Source organism: Euprymna scolopes, chromosome 29 (assembly GCF_053919585.1).
Source record: "Euprymna scolopes isolate OS-2025 chromosome 29, ASM5391958v1, whole genome shotgun sequence".
Lineage (NCBI taxonomy): Eukaryota > Metazoa > Mollusca > Cephalopoda > Sepiida > Sepiolidae > Euprymna > Euprymna scolopes.
Window position 1 is genome coordinate 36,196,498 of NC_136510.1, and position 17,196 is coordinate 36,213,693.

A 17,196-nucleotide genomic window follows, 5' to 3' on the forward strand; every position below is an offset into this window, starting at 1 on the left:
GACCCCCCACTCCTCTCTCTAACCCAACCGTTCTTCACTGTGGTCGTGTCAGATTTATGTAGATAACAGGGCTCTGGTGAAAATCAAAGAGAAGTCAGCATCAGGATTTGTTGCCCTCTAGTCATCTCTGCTTCTATGTATGGCAAGATGTGTCAGGTGTATAACTATCAATCAATAAAGATATATATGGAACACACAACAAAAGCAACTTTGTTCCATATATGGCACACCAGTTCTCATAAGACATATCTCTGAACGAACTGCAAAAAAACAAAACAAAAAAAAAACTGACACTGTCATCTCACCTGAGTGGGATATATATATGCTATTGAGAATCACTTGTGAATATTCCTTTGATACTTCCTTGTTCAGAGGAAGCTGGTTCAACCTGACTGAGGTGAATGCTGTTCGGCATACATACGGCATAATCGTGCTGACACACTGGTTCTCATCAGTTCACCAAAGTTAAGCAATGTTGAACTTGCTCAGTACCAGATGGGTGACCATTTGGGAATTCCAGGCGCTGCATGAAGGAGATGTCGACATCGCCCATCAAGAACTAGCAGGGATATACATGTAACCATTGACTACTCGTGAATTTGATATTCCCTTGAAACTTCCTCCTTCGAAAGAAGCCGGTTTAAATGTGGCTACCAAGAGTAAGTACAGGCCAATGAACATGACAGTGTGACGTCATCATCAGATCCACTTGTAGGTATATGGTCTAGGCTAAAGGTCCCTATCAGCAGCAGTTTCGTCTAGTTTTCAGTTTGCTGTCCAACATGGTTTATTCTTGCGTTGTTCCAAATTGCTGGAGAAATTATCCAAAAGGCCCCAAAGTACATATATTTTCTTTTCCTAAAGAGAAGGAGCAAGTCTCAATTTGGATACGTGCCATTAGAAGGGAAAATTTTAGTCCAACCAAATATAGTAAAGTAAGTAATGTTATTTGTTAGTAATTAAACGTGTATTTAAGTAGAACTGTATTTAAGTACTTTCATAACGTTTGATAACATTGTTAATATAAATTAAAGAAACAATACTATTTATTGCTAAAAACAGCAAATATTATGTTGATATATTTTACTGTTTATTTTCTTATAAGCCTAAAATTATAAAGAAATAATTTTTACATGAAAATATTTTTCAAAATCTCTTTTTAATAATAAATAAAACCTTTCATTGAGTATTTCCAAATATTTTAAAGTTCTATATTTTTTTCTAAAGTCGGTTTGAAAATTAATCACCACGCGGGTATTAATAAAATTAACGGTGACTAAACGTTATATATATATTAAATTTGATTGTTTCCTTTTAGCATTATAAATAAATAATTTTTACATGAGAATATTTTTCAAAAATATATTTTTTTTAATTTATTTACTTGCTTCCCCACGAGAGCACAGTTAGACACAAGGTCGGTTTTTAATGTGGGAAAATCTAGCTCCCCAAAAAGAGGCACTCTGGATGGGAACAAAAATAAAATTAAAATTGTCTCAGTAATGAAGGATTTCCCCTCCACTGACCGAGGACAGAACAAATGAAGTGTAGCATCAGAACAGATGCGACACTGGGATCCTGTGCCGAAGATAAATGTTACCAAAGACAAGATAAGTTACTAATGTTCCAACTGTGTTTTAACATACGTTTTTCTTTACTTCCAAACAAAAGTGGTGTCAAGTATATTAGAATGAAAACAAATATTGCATTTAAATTTTCCCCAAATAACCAGTTTTCTGGATATTAAGCAATAAGTGGTGGCCATTGTTGTACGTGCAAATTAAATTTAAAAAAATATTTCTGCACAAGTAACTTTTATTGTTTGTTTGTATTTAATTATTTGTTTGATTTAAATTTTTTGGTATTTTATCGTTTGTTTTCATTCTTAAAATTATTTATCGTTGGTTTTCACTTTTAAAATTATTCATCGTTGGTGTTGAATATGTTATTTAATTGTTTGTTTCTTTACTTCATAATTCAGTTTTATCAATATTAAATTGTATATTGCTTTAAAATTACTTAATTTTACATAGATAATATTTATATTTTCTATTGAATAAAGTTCAGTTTCAATATTAATCGAACTGTGTTCCTTTTTCTTTTTAAAAATGTTTTATTGCTCTTTTTCAAATGGCCTTCATATAGTACTGACAGTCTGACAAATCTTACCTACATTGCCTGCAGACATTTTTGCAGTTAACAGGCCTTCTTACTCTCTGTGGCCGTGGTTTAACTCATCTAGGGTGAATGCTACTGGCTTTTAAAATTTTAAAATATATATATATATATTGTGCGTTTCTAGCCAAACCTTCCCTGACTTTGTATGCAACCTGAAGCAAAATCTTGGTGAACTTTATGTTAAAGTCCGACTCAACAAACAAACAAGTTACCGAAAGAAATAAACACAAAGACAAATTGCATAACAGTTAATATTCCATGATTCAGGAACATTTATGATGTAATTTCTATACAAATATAATTTACATGAAAAATTTCCTGCTTTACAAAGTGTCTGAAAAGTAACAAGACTGGATGGGCTGTGTGAACTATGGAAGAAAGGGGGGAATGAGTGGATTGTGATATATTCTGACATGATAATTTAGAATAATAACTGTACTTTTAGTTTTCTGCAACCATTGTTTTTTTTCTTCACTCGTTTTGTTTATACAGGGTATCCAAAAAGTCATTGAAAGGTTGAAAATCTTTGTCATTTTATCATTAATGATTATTTTTTTCTCTATTTCAAATATTTTACAGATAATACTTTGGAAATTAATTATGAATAATTATAGCATTGAACAACATACGCAAGTCATAAAATTGTTTTACCAAAATCAGGGGTCAATTGTTTTGACTTAAATAGTTTATTGACGACACTTTCATGTAAGAGATAGCCCAAGTCACAACACAATTCAAAACATTGTGAAAGAGTATATGTTAACAAATACCAAATCCTGCAAGGATTGAAGGAAAACATCAAGAACGAAATAAGAGAATTAAATCGCAATCCAGAGATTCCGCAATCTGTCATGAATAATGTTTTAGAAAGAGCACAAATATGCGAAGCTGAAAATGGGTAACATTTAAAAGACATTTTTCATAAATAAAGATTGTTTGAACTTTGCATTTAAAAAAAAAAAATCCAAATATCTTAGTCAGATTGTGTTAAAATTACAGAAAAATAGATTCTTTATTTTTGATGATGTCCAAGTTCAAAACCCTTCAGTGACTTTTTGAGCACACTGTACCTCTTCACCATGACAATGCACCTGTTCAGTGTGCTTTGAGTAATTGGAAGCAGGAAAGAAGAAAAAAATTTGCAGTATGAAAATCACCTGATTCATTATCTTTAAGCTCAAGAGGATCATCAGACCTAGGAGGTATACCTTCCCAGGCATTACTTCCTCCTTTGGGAGTAAGGTTGGCTTATTGAAGGACATTTTGTTTTATGGTCTATCAACATGTTTTGGGTTATTTAATGCCGAATTCAGTATTTCTGGGAAAAGATTTTGGGCTTCAAATTGTTTATGTCTTCGAATATTTATTCATAGTGTTTAGTTTGATTGTTTTGTAGAAGGAAATTTTTTTGACTTTGCAGAACATGATTGAGTTTTGCAAACATAATGGAAAAAAGTCAATAACGTCTATACTTGGTGCATTTTAGGTCAAAAGGTTGTAACAACAGAATTGCAGAAACATCTCCAACGCCAGAGAGAAAAATATTCGGAAGCACAGTTAGTGGGGTTACAACGAAATGGAGGGAGGAAATCATTTAGTTTGGGAGTTTGAATTGGAATAAATTGGTTGCAGCACCAGTCCCGTTATTTTCCAGACTACTTGTATATCCAAGGAAAGCACAACCATTTTCAGTTAAAGTTTAGTTTTAAACATTATCGATTTTAAGTCTTGTTAAAAATATCCCCAGAAAAAAACAAAAAAAAACATTTGCATTAGTAAAATAATTACAAAAATAAACTATCAATTTGCATCGTGTAGTACCTTATTTTCATTTACCATTTTTTTTTTTATAGGGACATGCAGTGAAAATGAAAGTATTCTTTTTTTTTTCCAAATCAAGCTATTTTATTGTCAAAAACAAACAAAAAAGTGCAAAAAAAAAAAAAAAAAAAAAAAAAAAAAAAAAAAAAGTCAAGACAGCGAGAAGATATTGCATCTATACGCCGTCTGAATGTTTGTCTAAGGCGACTTTAAACCTGGTCATATTAGGCATCATCACAACCTCATCTGGCAAACTGAGGAGAAGAAACAAGGACAGAGAATGATTTCAGCCCTCTCGCAGTTTAGATAAACAAAAATATGAGGAAAATACTGGGACCTATTTGGGGATACACCGCCTGTAAGAATGTCATTTGATTGACTATTGAAATTGTAACAGAATTTTAAAATTAAAATGAAATTATTGTCAAAGAATTTCATTTTTCTTAATTATATTTTTTAATTAATAAATATGTTCAGTCTCCATTTGTTGGCATTTGTGTGGCGGAAGAGGAAATCGAGTCAGGTATTTTTTCGTATATTATGTATCCAAGAACAATATCATTTGTAATTATGTTTGTTTTTGTATTTAATAAAAATCATTTGATAAAAAAAATTCTGTTTTCTAATATTTTTCCATTTTATCTTATTACGTCAATTTCAATATTTGAATTTTAAAATACCTTTACAATAATTATGTCAATTTCAATATTTGAATTTTAAAATACCTTTCCAATAATTACGTCAATTTCAATATTTGAATTTTAAAATACCTTTACAATAATTATGTCAATTTCAATATTTGAATTTTAAAATACCTTTACAATAATTACGTCAATTTCAATATTTGAATTTTAAAATACCTTTACAATAATTACGTCAATTCCAATAGCCAATCAAATTACATTCATACAGGCGGTGGATCCCCAAATATGTCCCAGTATTTTCCTTATATTTTGGTTTATCTAAACTGCAAGAGGGCCATGGTAAAATCGCATTTTTCTTAGATATTATAAAGTAGGCAGTAGGAGGTTAAATGCAGGGGACATAATTCCGAAAAGAATATTTTAGATTACTTGTGACATGGCTGCAATATTTGTTGTCGATAGCGATAGACATTTTTTTTTTTTTTTTTTCCTAAAAAACATAATAATAGTTGTTTTACTTGATCAGTTTTTGTAATTTTTGGATATATTACTACTTTCGACATGATAATTAAGTACGTAATGTTGTTTTTGCTTAAAACGATAGATTAAAAAATAAAAATCGATTTGTCGACTATAGTTAAACAAGGACCCAAATCACTTTCACTTTTATTACATGCCCCTATTTTATAACAGTTCTGTTATAATAAGTTTATAATTTCGTCATCTTCATCTCATCTTTCAAAATTGCATTCATATGCAGAATAAAAAAAATATTTTACAGTAATTAAATTCCTTCTTTTCCATAGGTTAAAAATAAAATTAAAAAAAAATAAAAATCTATATCTGCATATAAAGCAAAATAAAAATTGTATGTAATTAGTGATATAAGATATTTTGTTTATCATTTTTATTTTTTGCGATGATCATTTTTATATAACCAGGTTTCGATTTTAGATTCTCATCACGATCTTTATCATCTTAATTCCATTATCTTCATCCAAGATTAACTTCATATCTAAATGAAGTAGAATTAAATCTCGTATCATAATATCTCTTCTGACGATACAATTGAAAACAAAGCCCTAGAACAAAATCCAATCGGACCACTAATCTCATCTTGGTCGTTATTAGTATTCATTCATTTATTTATTTATTTTTTACATTTCAGCCGATGTAAACTTCAACATTGAGACACAGCACGCAACAGACAAACATGTCAAATAACTATCAATCCCAAGTGACAGTCTTCTGAAGATTGATAATAGTTAAAAATAACAGTAATTAATTAAGATTTCTACTCAGTCATGGATACCGGAATGAGGATAATCTACCTCGTTGAATGAAACAATTGGTTCAGTTTGAGATTCCTGTTATAACCTTTCAGGCCGGTAACAAAGACAAAACACAGTGGTATAATTAACAAAAGTATTTTGCCAAAGTACACGTCATGATTCTGGGGCCATGACTGCCATAAATCACTGCCTTTTACATTTATCTACTATAAATTGTTTATCAATAAACATATATATATATATATATATATATATATATATATATATGTGTGTGCGTGTAAATTCAACTATTTCTTCATTGTTGTCCTTTCTTCCTCTTTATTCAGACTCATGCGACAATAATCCAACATGCTAAATGGCGACTGTATGTTTGTGTTACACTTGATAATACCAACCCAAAAATCAGCATAGAACAAAGCATAATTTGTAACAAATTTATTCAACAACTTACAGATTAAATGGTAATTATGTAAAAGTATGTTACAGAAGTACATGTCATGATTCTGGGGCCATAGCTGCCATTAATCAATGGTATTTACTTCCTTTCCAGCTGTAGAAAGACGTGACATAAGATTAGAAGGTGAGGAGAGTCAAGCTTACACACTTAAAAGGAAGAGTCTATTAAAAATTGTCTGAGTAGCCCTGTCAGCATTGTCTAGTCAAAGCACCCAACCAAGTAAGCAATAAACCTACTCCATCTGAAAGATGAGCAACAACGCCTGGAAGGTTGTACCATCTATGACTACTCAGAACAAATGCCTCAGCCCGCCAGATAAAAGACCAAAGAAATGACTCACTTTTGGCTAGATTGATTGCCGAGATTGGAATCTTGACTGACATGCCAGAGAGATTGCAACCCAACACCAAATGCAAATCTCTACTCACAATGTGTTAAATTTAACTACATTTATTCTCTCTGGGTAAGTCCATTATTCCTGAAGTAGGTATATCAGCTTACTCTAAACTGTTCCAGAATTCAATATAAAAATTAATAAGGTTAAAAAAAAAAAAAACAAATGGCTCTGAAGAAGGTCAGCATTTACATCAACCGAAACGTTGTGAAAATAACAAGATGAGAATTGTCCGTTCATATAATTCAAAATCATCAAAACTTATCTAAAGTAAATTTTAAAATATAAAATCAAAGAATTTTGCATATGAGAATTCTGTTGGTGGTATTAGTTTTAGAGTGTCTTACACTATCGTGGAGTCCACATTTATGCCAGACATCCATAAACAGCAAAGAAAACTTTTTTTTTTTTTTTTTTTTTTTTCTATAACAAAAACCTGTAAGAAGATCAAAGTTTCTGGGGTTAGAATTTCTGAGCAATCTAACAATGGTAATTATTTTTCAATCTGCGCGTTTCGAGATTTTCCACTACAAATCTCTGAAAAGATGAAATGGATTCCTTGATTGTTAATAATTGAATATAGCAGGTTATTAATTTTTGCATTTTTAACAATTTAAAATTAAAGATTTCGATACATGTGTTTATCCTTTCCATACCTGGGAAATGCCGGGTGCCTTGTCTAGCTAACACACGCACACATTTGAATAAAAATCGTATTTATTAGCAAAAGCCTTTAGCGATGATTGAACAGTGTTTGGTTCTTCTTCATTATTGTAGTGAAATTTGAAAATTGAAATAATGAATTTCAAGCGAAACAATTTCCAAAGACAATTAGTGAAAATTAACTTCTGCTAAATCGACCAAAAATTTTCAGTTTTCAGAAACTTATCTCCCTTTTGTTACAATTAGAACTCTTCAGTTTCTTTTCTTTTTTTTTTTTTTTTTTTGCAAAACTCAATTTTTGCTGATTCTCTTTGAAAACTATTTTCATTATTATCGTTTTTCATAATTTTTGGACATGGTCATTATTGTGACATGACCAGCAAGTAGATACCATTGGTTTGACTTGAAGTTCAAGATTTCAATTTTCGAATTTCGTTACAATAATGAAGAAAAACAGATTGTCTTGAAATTAACAAGAATTTTATTACAACTACTTTCCAAAAATCATAGCCTCATTTGGTATAATGGTATGGATGTGTACTAAAGAGCCAGACGACCCAGGTTCAATCCTCAGGTGTGTCATGCCAAAGACTAAACAAAAAAGATTAAAAAAAAAAGTATTTGATGCACCCTTGGTAAATACTCAACATAATTAGATGAGGAACAAAGGTAAATTGGATAATCCTATGAAAAGAGTGGTGCCCTTCCTTACACCTTGCTATAGTAGCTAATGCAAAGGGTGCCTTCTGGTCGCCTTTGACTATAGTCGACTACTTTACTCCCAAAACGATCAGTCATTCTTGAAATGAATAAAAATTAACTTGTTTCTGATTTTCAATATCTGTTGCCATTTTGCTTGTGCCAAGATCAGGTTGTCGTCAACCGATCTTCTCCATGTCTTAAGCAGCTTACCAACGTGACTTCATATATAAAAGGAAAACTGTCTTTTCTATCAATCTAAAACTCAGAAACTACCAAAGATACATTAAAAATCTTTGCACATTCTGATTTAGTATAACCTCTAACATGTTATTGTAAAAGAAAAAATTACTGTATAATATTTATTAATTTGGTGCAGATGTCAACCGAGAACGAACTAATAGCTAAGTGTAGAGAAAGACAACTAACCACCATAAAAGGGCATTAACTCAAAGGATTTTTTAAAAATATCTTATGAGGTCAAGTTGAATTTTAGATTTTGAACAAGAACACAAGCATTCTCGATTGCCCCCTGAAGACTTGAAATTAGTTTTGGGGTTAAGAAAGAGCCGGTTTTCATTGTCAAGCTATCTAATGGCTTATTCCTTCATGTGCAAAAGATGTGCTGCTTTTCTTCAGGAATTTCTGCTTTATTTTGATTCTTTGTTTCTAATCTAAGAATAAGTAGCTTAGTGTCTTGTTGTTGAGGTCACAAAATGAAAATAAGGGAAACTGTAGGCACCACCAATTGTTTACATAATCAGAGTTATTTCCCTTTTCAAATTTCTCTTACGCTTTAACAGGAGTGAGCAAGTGCTGTTTAGTTTAAACGTTAATAGCAATCTGAACTCCTCCCACATTTCTAAAAAATTGAATTTTTCTTAAAAAAAAAAAAAAAAAAAAAAAAAAGAAGAAATTCTTCTTTAACTTTATTTCGGAAAAAAAAACAAAAAAAAAAAACAAAACAAACTCCTACCTGTTATCCTAACAGTACTCTGCCCCCAGGATTTTCATTATTAGATCGATTTTTATGACCCCCCCCCCCTTCATATCATTTCCAATCTGTATAATATAATATGCTCACTCACACTATCACTTGAAAATCAACTGGTGTCGCTAAGGTAAATAATACCCATTTAAAAATAAATTTGTTCCAAAATTGAATTGTCCTAACCAGTCATAATAAAGTAATTCAATACACATCTCCTTGTTGCAATTTTTTTTTTAATTTTCTTTTATTTAAATACTTAGCTGCCAATTATTTTTATGAAAGAAGACATTTTTTTCTTTCTTCATATTTTTAACCCTGAAAGACATTAATTATTTCGAGAGGCATATTAGTAACATTAAATTATGCGTACACATCACGAAAGCAACTTTTCACAGGTCCCACTAGTTATAAAAAATTTTCATCTCTCTTGTCTGATTATGCATCTTGCTAGTCGACTAACAAATACAAATAACAAACCACCATTTTCTAAATCTACAAAAACGTTCAGAATTACTTTGATTCGAGACATTCTAACATTAAAAACCTTGACTCCAAGTATTTCACTTGATAAAACGATCCACGAACATAGAGCACAGACTCACTAACTCTTCATGAGGAAATTTGGTGCAAATACAGAATTCAACCTAAAAAAAAGTAAAAAATTAAAAAAAAAATCTTTATATACATACCAGTGACGGAGGGAAAATATAATTTAAAAAAATGACATAAATTAAGTATCTTTTTTAACAAGGAAAATCAAATTTTATGAGGAAGCTAGAACAGTCTTGATTCACTATAGTTAAAGAGATAACTCAATTTGAACTAATGAGATCAAAATATAACGGCTACAATGTATTATTAAAATTGCAAAAAATAGCAAAAAATGATTTTCTATATAAAAAAATCCTACTTGATCAATTTCTATGATTTTTGGAATATGACATTTTCGTTCAAAAGATTTTTTTCATTAAAAATTATTTCTGTTTGTATTTTGTTTTGTTTTAAATTAGACTGAACTTTGTATTTGCACCACAGATTTTCTAATTCATAAATTTCTACACCTGTACTACTACTACTACTACTACTATTATGTGTGGAGCTTTTTAAGAGATCATTTTGAATATTTTTTCTTTTACATTAATTTTATCACAGAATAGACAAAGCAGTAAATAAAAACAAAAAGAATATGATCAATTAAATTTTTTTTTTTTTTTTTTTTTTTAGATTGATTAATAATTACCATAATATTTGCAACAAGATTTTTCTTTACCAGAAATTTTTTTTGGGTAGAGATATTGGAGGGGGGGGGGGGTATTTTTTTTTTTTTTTTTTTTTTTTATTTCTATGTTTTTCTTTTCATAAACATTAGTCAATTTAAGAAAACAATATGTCCGGATTCCACGAAATACAATTTCTAACAATGATGGAATGATTACATGTCGGGTGATTCTTCTGATCGGTTTCCTGTTGAATGAGTCTGGGTTTTCTTTTAATATCGAATCTGAAAAGATAAAATATGATAAAATAAAATAAGCATTGAATATCAACACAAGTCTTATACAGGGTGACCCCAAAGAAACGGGCCCCAACTCTAATTAGGCCCCGTTTCTTAGTGTTTTGTCCGAATTAAATGAAACTTTGGTCATAACTAGTTTATTATATTCAAAGCATCACATCAAAACACTAGGGTTTTGGCCTTTTTTTTTTTCTCCGTTCTATAGCATATGTTCTAGATGGCCTCCATTTAGCTTTTTTTTGGGGGGGGGTCACCCTGTATTATAAAGTTTAAATGATTCATAAGATTTAAAACAAATTTATTGGTGCTGATATACTCATTTTATAATAGCTATCATATGTACATTTAAAAGTCGAATAAAATGTCTAATGAAGAAAAGTGTTCAAAAAAAAAAAAAAGAAAAAAAAAAGGCCGTCAACCTTCCTGAAATATCAGCTGGACTTCAGCCTCTCTCTCTCATCGACAAAATATTGCATCCCTCTTCCTGTTTTACAAGTATTTAATGGTAGATACTCCAACGAATTACAAGCCCTTGTACCCCTTGATGTAAATAACCCCTGACAAACCCGACAAGCAGCAAAATCGCACCCTACACAGTAGAGATCCCAGAAAGCCTTCTACTCTAATAGTTTCTTCCCCAGAACTGCTAGACTTTGGAATTCCATTCTGGGTTCCTGCTTTCCTGACTGTACTGACATGCAGAAGTTCAAGTGTAATGTAAACAGACATCTTGCTGCTCAACTCCCTACATAGTATTTCTGCAATTATGTCCTTCATCAAAGTGCCTTGTCTGGCGTGAAAATGCAATCAAAAATATTTAAAAAAGAAATACTACAATACAGATCCTTTATCTAACCATGCAAATACAAGTAAAAACATAATATATACAAATACAGGGTGACCCAAAAAAACAGGACTCAACTCTAATTAGACCCCGTTTCTTAGTGTTTTGTCGGAATGAAATGAAACTTTAGTCATAACTAGTTTATTATATTCAAAACATCACATCAAAACACTAGGGTCTTTGGCCTTTTTTTCTCCATTGACTGTAAAATGCTCAGAAAAACAATTGAATGTCCTCTGTTTTTTTTTTTTGAGGGGGTCACCCTATATATATATTATATAATACATATACTTTTTATATAATCATAACTATGAGAATCCCCATTATTTTTGACAAAACTAGAAATATTTTCAAATTTTCACAGCTATGGGCAAATAGCTTCACTGCCTTATGGCTTGGGAAAAAACAAAGGCTAAAAGAGTAAACCCCAACAAAAAATCCAATTTAGAGTCCTAATAGGCAGAACATGAAGCACTGCAACACCTTTCCAGCAACTCTTACACTTGCGCTGGCTCTGACCGTATTGGCTTGCCTTTCTGTCGGACTTTGTCTGCAATGCTGAGAGGGGGATCCTATTAACTGGGCAAACCTAAGTCTCCTCATCACCCACCCAGGCATGCATCTGGAGAGCCAATTCCAGCTTTTGGTTGATCTCTTTTCATTTTGTCGTCACAAGAAAAAACATCAGTCATTAAAAAAAAAAAACATCATACAGACGAGACGAGGGTCTCAGTGTGGACAATTTGAGTTTTGTTGGTTTTCAAAATGTAAGGAGAAAATAAATATTTTGATAAAAAAGATATCTTGCCCACTTTTTACTAAATGTTCAATTTTCCTCTGCTACAGTTGTCCGTCCTGAAATTAAGATGATTCTCTGCAGATAATTAACACTTAATGCAACCCATAATTATTCACTCAGAAAGGCAGTAGATCACACTCTCTGTATACAATATGGGCACAAGACAATGGTAAGCCACTGCTCTGAATGGAAAATCTGACTAGTCACAGAACAGACAATAGTATTACAAAAACGTTACTCTGTACCGCAGCCAGTAAGACATGCTCTGTGGACTTTCATTTTAATTCACTCGAAGTTCTCAAAGGGGCCCTTTCCTGGGGCTAACTCGTACTTGACCTTTTGGCTAGGAACAAAGTGTAGTATCTGTTCTGATACTACACTTCACCTTTTCTGTCCTTGATCAGTGGAGGTCCTTCCTGACTGGGACAATTTTTATTTTTGTTCCTATTCAAAGAGCTGGATTTTCCCCACATTAAAAAAAACTGACCTTGTGTCTAACTCTGCCCTCGTGGAGAAGCAAGTAAATAGGAACATTTGATCTCTATGAGATGCATAGATATTCGAACATTCCATTATAGTTCTTTTTTATCTTTCAAACGTTCCGTCTGCCTGCTTCCCACCTGACTACAACTTGGATATCTTCAAGTCCAACGTTAACAAATTCCTAATGAACCGCCTCCTTAAGTAAACACTTCATCAAATCTCCACACTAACGTAATGTACTTGCAATAACCCTTATCCCTGAGTGGCTTCTGGGCCTTGATAAGTGGTGACCACTGTGTAAAAAAAAAAAAAAAAAAAAAAAAAGAGTTAATAAAGAATTTAGGAACATTATTTTCCTCTCACTAACCAATTAACTATGTTATAGTATGTTTTTTTTTGAGCTCTTAGTCTTACTGGATTCCAGGACAAGAATTCGTCTAATCTGGTGAAGTATTTAACTTAGTTTTGTGACTGTATGCAGCATCACAAGTGTCTAAGGTCTCTCGTTACAGGGACTTGTCAGGGCAACCTGTCATGAGTATACCTTTCCCTATTAGTAAATAATCAAAATCATATAGTATTCACAGCCCAAATAAGATCTTCATATGGCTAACCAACACGGGCTTTTTTGCAAGGAATGGTGCCTCTTCTCTAAGTGATGTAATCTCAAGTAACAGCGTGATGTTGGATACTCTACCAGACTAGATGAATTCTTGTCCTGGAATCCAGTAAAACCAAGACATCACAAGAAGGATTCACTAAAGCATGCTTAAATGGCCAATTGATGAGAGGAAAATTGTTTTCAACTTCTTTAATAATTCAGTGTTTAAGATGTAAAGGAGAACTGGGTCTAACACTTGATCTCTATATAAGATGCATAGATATTCGAATATTCCATTAAAGTTCCTTTTTTTAATCTTTCAAGCGTTGAGTTAATAAAAAAAATTAGGAACATTATTTTCCTCTCACTTACTAAATATGTTATAGTATGTCTTTTTTTTCAGCTCTTAGTCTTACTGGATTCCAGGACAAGAATTCGTCTAGTCTTGCTGGAGTGTTTAACTTAGTGTTGTCTCCATCAATCCGCTGTTTTACTACCTCATTATAATACAGCTTCCTATTCCAGTAGCTTTTTTTCCAAGGACTGCAAGGTTGTGGAACTCTCTTCCTGCTCACTGTTTTCCTTCTACCTACAGCCTTGGTCTTTTCAAGATTAATACTGATAGGCATCTTCTGGCTTTGCAATAATCATTTTTCGTTCTTGCTAGATCTTTACATTAAGTGGCTTCATGCCTTGTCTTGAGCAATTTCGATTTAAAAAAAAAAAAATCTATAAAAATGAATTTTTCCGAAATTAATCAGAATTTAAAACACTTATGGAAGGTTCTAATAATATAATCTTGTTCTCCAAAACACTACTCCAGTTTAATAATAATACTAACCCTAACCTTGACATATACGTGTACTTGATGTATCCTAGTCTTATTTGCTCATTCCTTTTCATACTGCTTTGCTTCTGTTGATTTCCCTGACAATTACTATGTTAAAAAATAGGAACTATCAGCACAGTTCCTACTGCAATTGAGGTGTACAACAAGTTGTCTACTTTTTCTCCGGCCACTGGGTTCAGTTGACTTGTCAGTAGTGTCGTCAGAGTCAGAAGAGTGGTGAAGTTATTTTCACTCCCATTCTTCTTTTCTTGTTATAGATCTTGTCTTTGGACCGATATCTAGCTTATCATGGATGGAGAAGGGAAGTGCAGCTCCCCATCTCTTTTACAGCACAAGATTCACTGCTTTTTTTTTTCTGAAAATAATAAACATGTGAACCTACAAAAGGTCTTGTTTTTTTGAAAGCTTTTATTTTAGGCCGACAAGCATATGCGTTCCTATTTCAAGATGGTGGACTGAAAAACCAACATTACGTTTCTGAATTTTTGAGATGTGGATTATTATTATTGAATTCATCGGACTACTGTTCTCATCTTGAGTGTTATTTTCACAACGTTTCAGTCGATGTAACCTCTGACCTTCTTCAGGTGTATCTTGTCGAACTCAGGAATGTTTCTGTTGAACTCTGGTATTTGGACGGAATTTCACACGGAACTCTTTATTTACTTCCTGATGTCGCATGCTCTCGTTCTGTCAGCCATGACTGGATAGAGGTCCTAAGTAATTCACAATTGTATTTTTCGATCGCCCACACTGAGAATTGAATCTTTAGGAGAATATCAGTTTCACAATTGAATTTTCCAAGTGCTCTAACCACTACGCCACCAGTCCTTGTGGTCCAAATTTTCACTGTGAAAATGACACTCAAGATGAGAACAGTAGACCGAAGAATCCAAATGATACAAAGAACGAACATGATTAAACGTCATCAGCAGCAGTAGTAGCGACAAAAGAACGACCCTGTACAAAGAAATGACCACTAAATAAACAGGTTATACAAGAACGGGATGACTTGGAAGTTCTATAAAAATTGAGAAATCCTGTGTCAACGAGTAATTCAGCTAAGTACTCGCATACTAAAAAAAAAAAAAAAAATCGCATGCATGCTTGATAAGATATTGCATGAGGAGAGAAAAGGAAAAGTGCAAATATCTACTTCATGGCTTATTTGGGAGGGGGGGGAGAAGAAAAGGGAAAACGGACTTGCTCACATGAATGGCCTTTATAGCTATAAAACAGGAAGTGCTGAATGGCATTATGGGAATGGGCGATGAACTCTAAGTAAAAATAGCAGAGGACAACGATAATGGAAATATTTATGTTGAACTGAAAGCAAACTAATGAACATGATGAGATGGAAGTCATATTAGGAGAAAAAAAATCAGAAGTGAACCTTTTAGCCAGATTTATCATGCTTATTTGGGCATCTTTTATTTGAAGTAAGAATCCTATTTCTATTGCATATATATATATATATATATATATATATATATATTAGTTAGATGAAGTATTATATTACAGAGAAGTTGATTTAAATATTCATATTCTCATTTCCACACACACACACATATATACTTTTATATAAGTGTGTGTATATATATATATATATACACACACACATATATAAAAGTATATATGTATATATACACACACATATATATATATATATATATATATATATACACACACACATATATAAAAGTATATATGTGTGTGTGTGTGGAAATGAGAATATGAATATTTAAATCAACTTCTCTGTAATATAATACTTCATCTAACTAATATTATTAAGATTCAATCAATGAAATAATTGATTATTTAAACGTAATAAACTAATGTTGAATAGAATATTAGATTTGGTCATGCTTGGAAAATAATGATGAAACATTATTATATTGAACTCTATTGTTAGCATTTTTTAATTTTTTAGATGAGGATTGATAATTTGTATTATTTCGATTATTCGGACTACTGCTCTCATCTTGAGAATTATTTTCACAACATTTTGATTGGTTTAACCTCCGGCCTTCCTCAGGTAGGTCTTGTTGAACTCAGGAATCCAACGGTACACCTGAAGAAGGTCGGAGGCTACATCAACCAACGTTGTGAAAAACAACGCTTAATTTGAGAACAGTAGTCCAAATAATATGAACCATTGTTATTAATTCATATTTTTTTAATCATTTCATTCTCCCTAATAGTTGGCCCAGTTCCCTTTTTGTTCATCACTTTTTTTTTTTTTTTGATCCACTTAGCAAGACCCACTGACCTAGCCATGATCTGAACATGATATATATATATATATATATATATAATTATTTTTTTTACTATAATAATTATTAAATACCTACAGACACTAGTGTTTCATCCTTTCGGGAATCTTCAGTGCAGGGTGTCACGATTTATACCAGTCGAACGATTCGAACCCCGCATCACAAGACATCTCTGGCTCAGTTTAGCGAAGACCTAATCCATTCGGCTGCCATTAACCGCGTGAAATAACGTCGAATTTAAACATTTTAATTTTAAATGTTCATTTACGTCAGTCAGAGAGTGATCTAATCGTTATATGATGATCTATGCATAAGAGCTAAGTTGACCGACTTTTAATTCAACTGAAAGTGCTCAACGATAAGAAACGAATTTCTTAAAGGGGCTGTCATAATTATTTTTTTTACTATAATAATTATTAAATACCTACAGACACTAGTGTTTCATCCTTTCGGGAATCTTCAGTGCAAGGTGTGTATATATATATATATATATATATACATACATACATACATACACATACTAGTGTGTGTGTGTATATATATATATATATATATATATATATATATATATACACACGCACACACTAGCGATGATGGAGGAGGGGGGGGTCGCCCGACTTTGCCCACTCGTAAAATACGCTTAAGTATAATATTTTAATTTGTCCAGATTTCGTATATACAGGGTGTTCAA

At 32.1% G+C, this 17,196-nt stretch overlaps 1 protein-coding gene across 2 annotated transcripts in view; it reads right to left on the bottom strand.

Annotated features, from left to right (window-relative positions):
* Positions 1-2,415: 2,415 nt before the first annotated feature.
* Positions 2,416-17,196, bottom strand: part of LOC145252586 (alanine aminotransferase 2-like) — a 73,835-nt gene continuing 59,054 nt past the window's right edge. For both annotated transcript variants that reach the window (XR_013863623.1, XM_080112250.1), the window contains one exon: positions 2,416-10,640. The gene's annotated coding sequence lies outside the window, so the exon portion shown is untranslated. The remainder of the gene's footprint in view (positions 10,641-17,196) is intronic.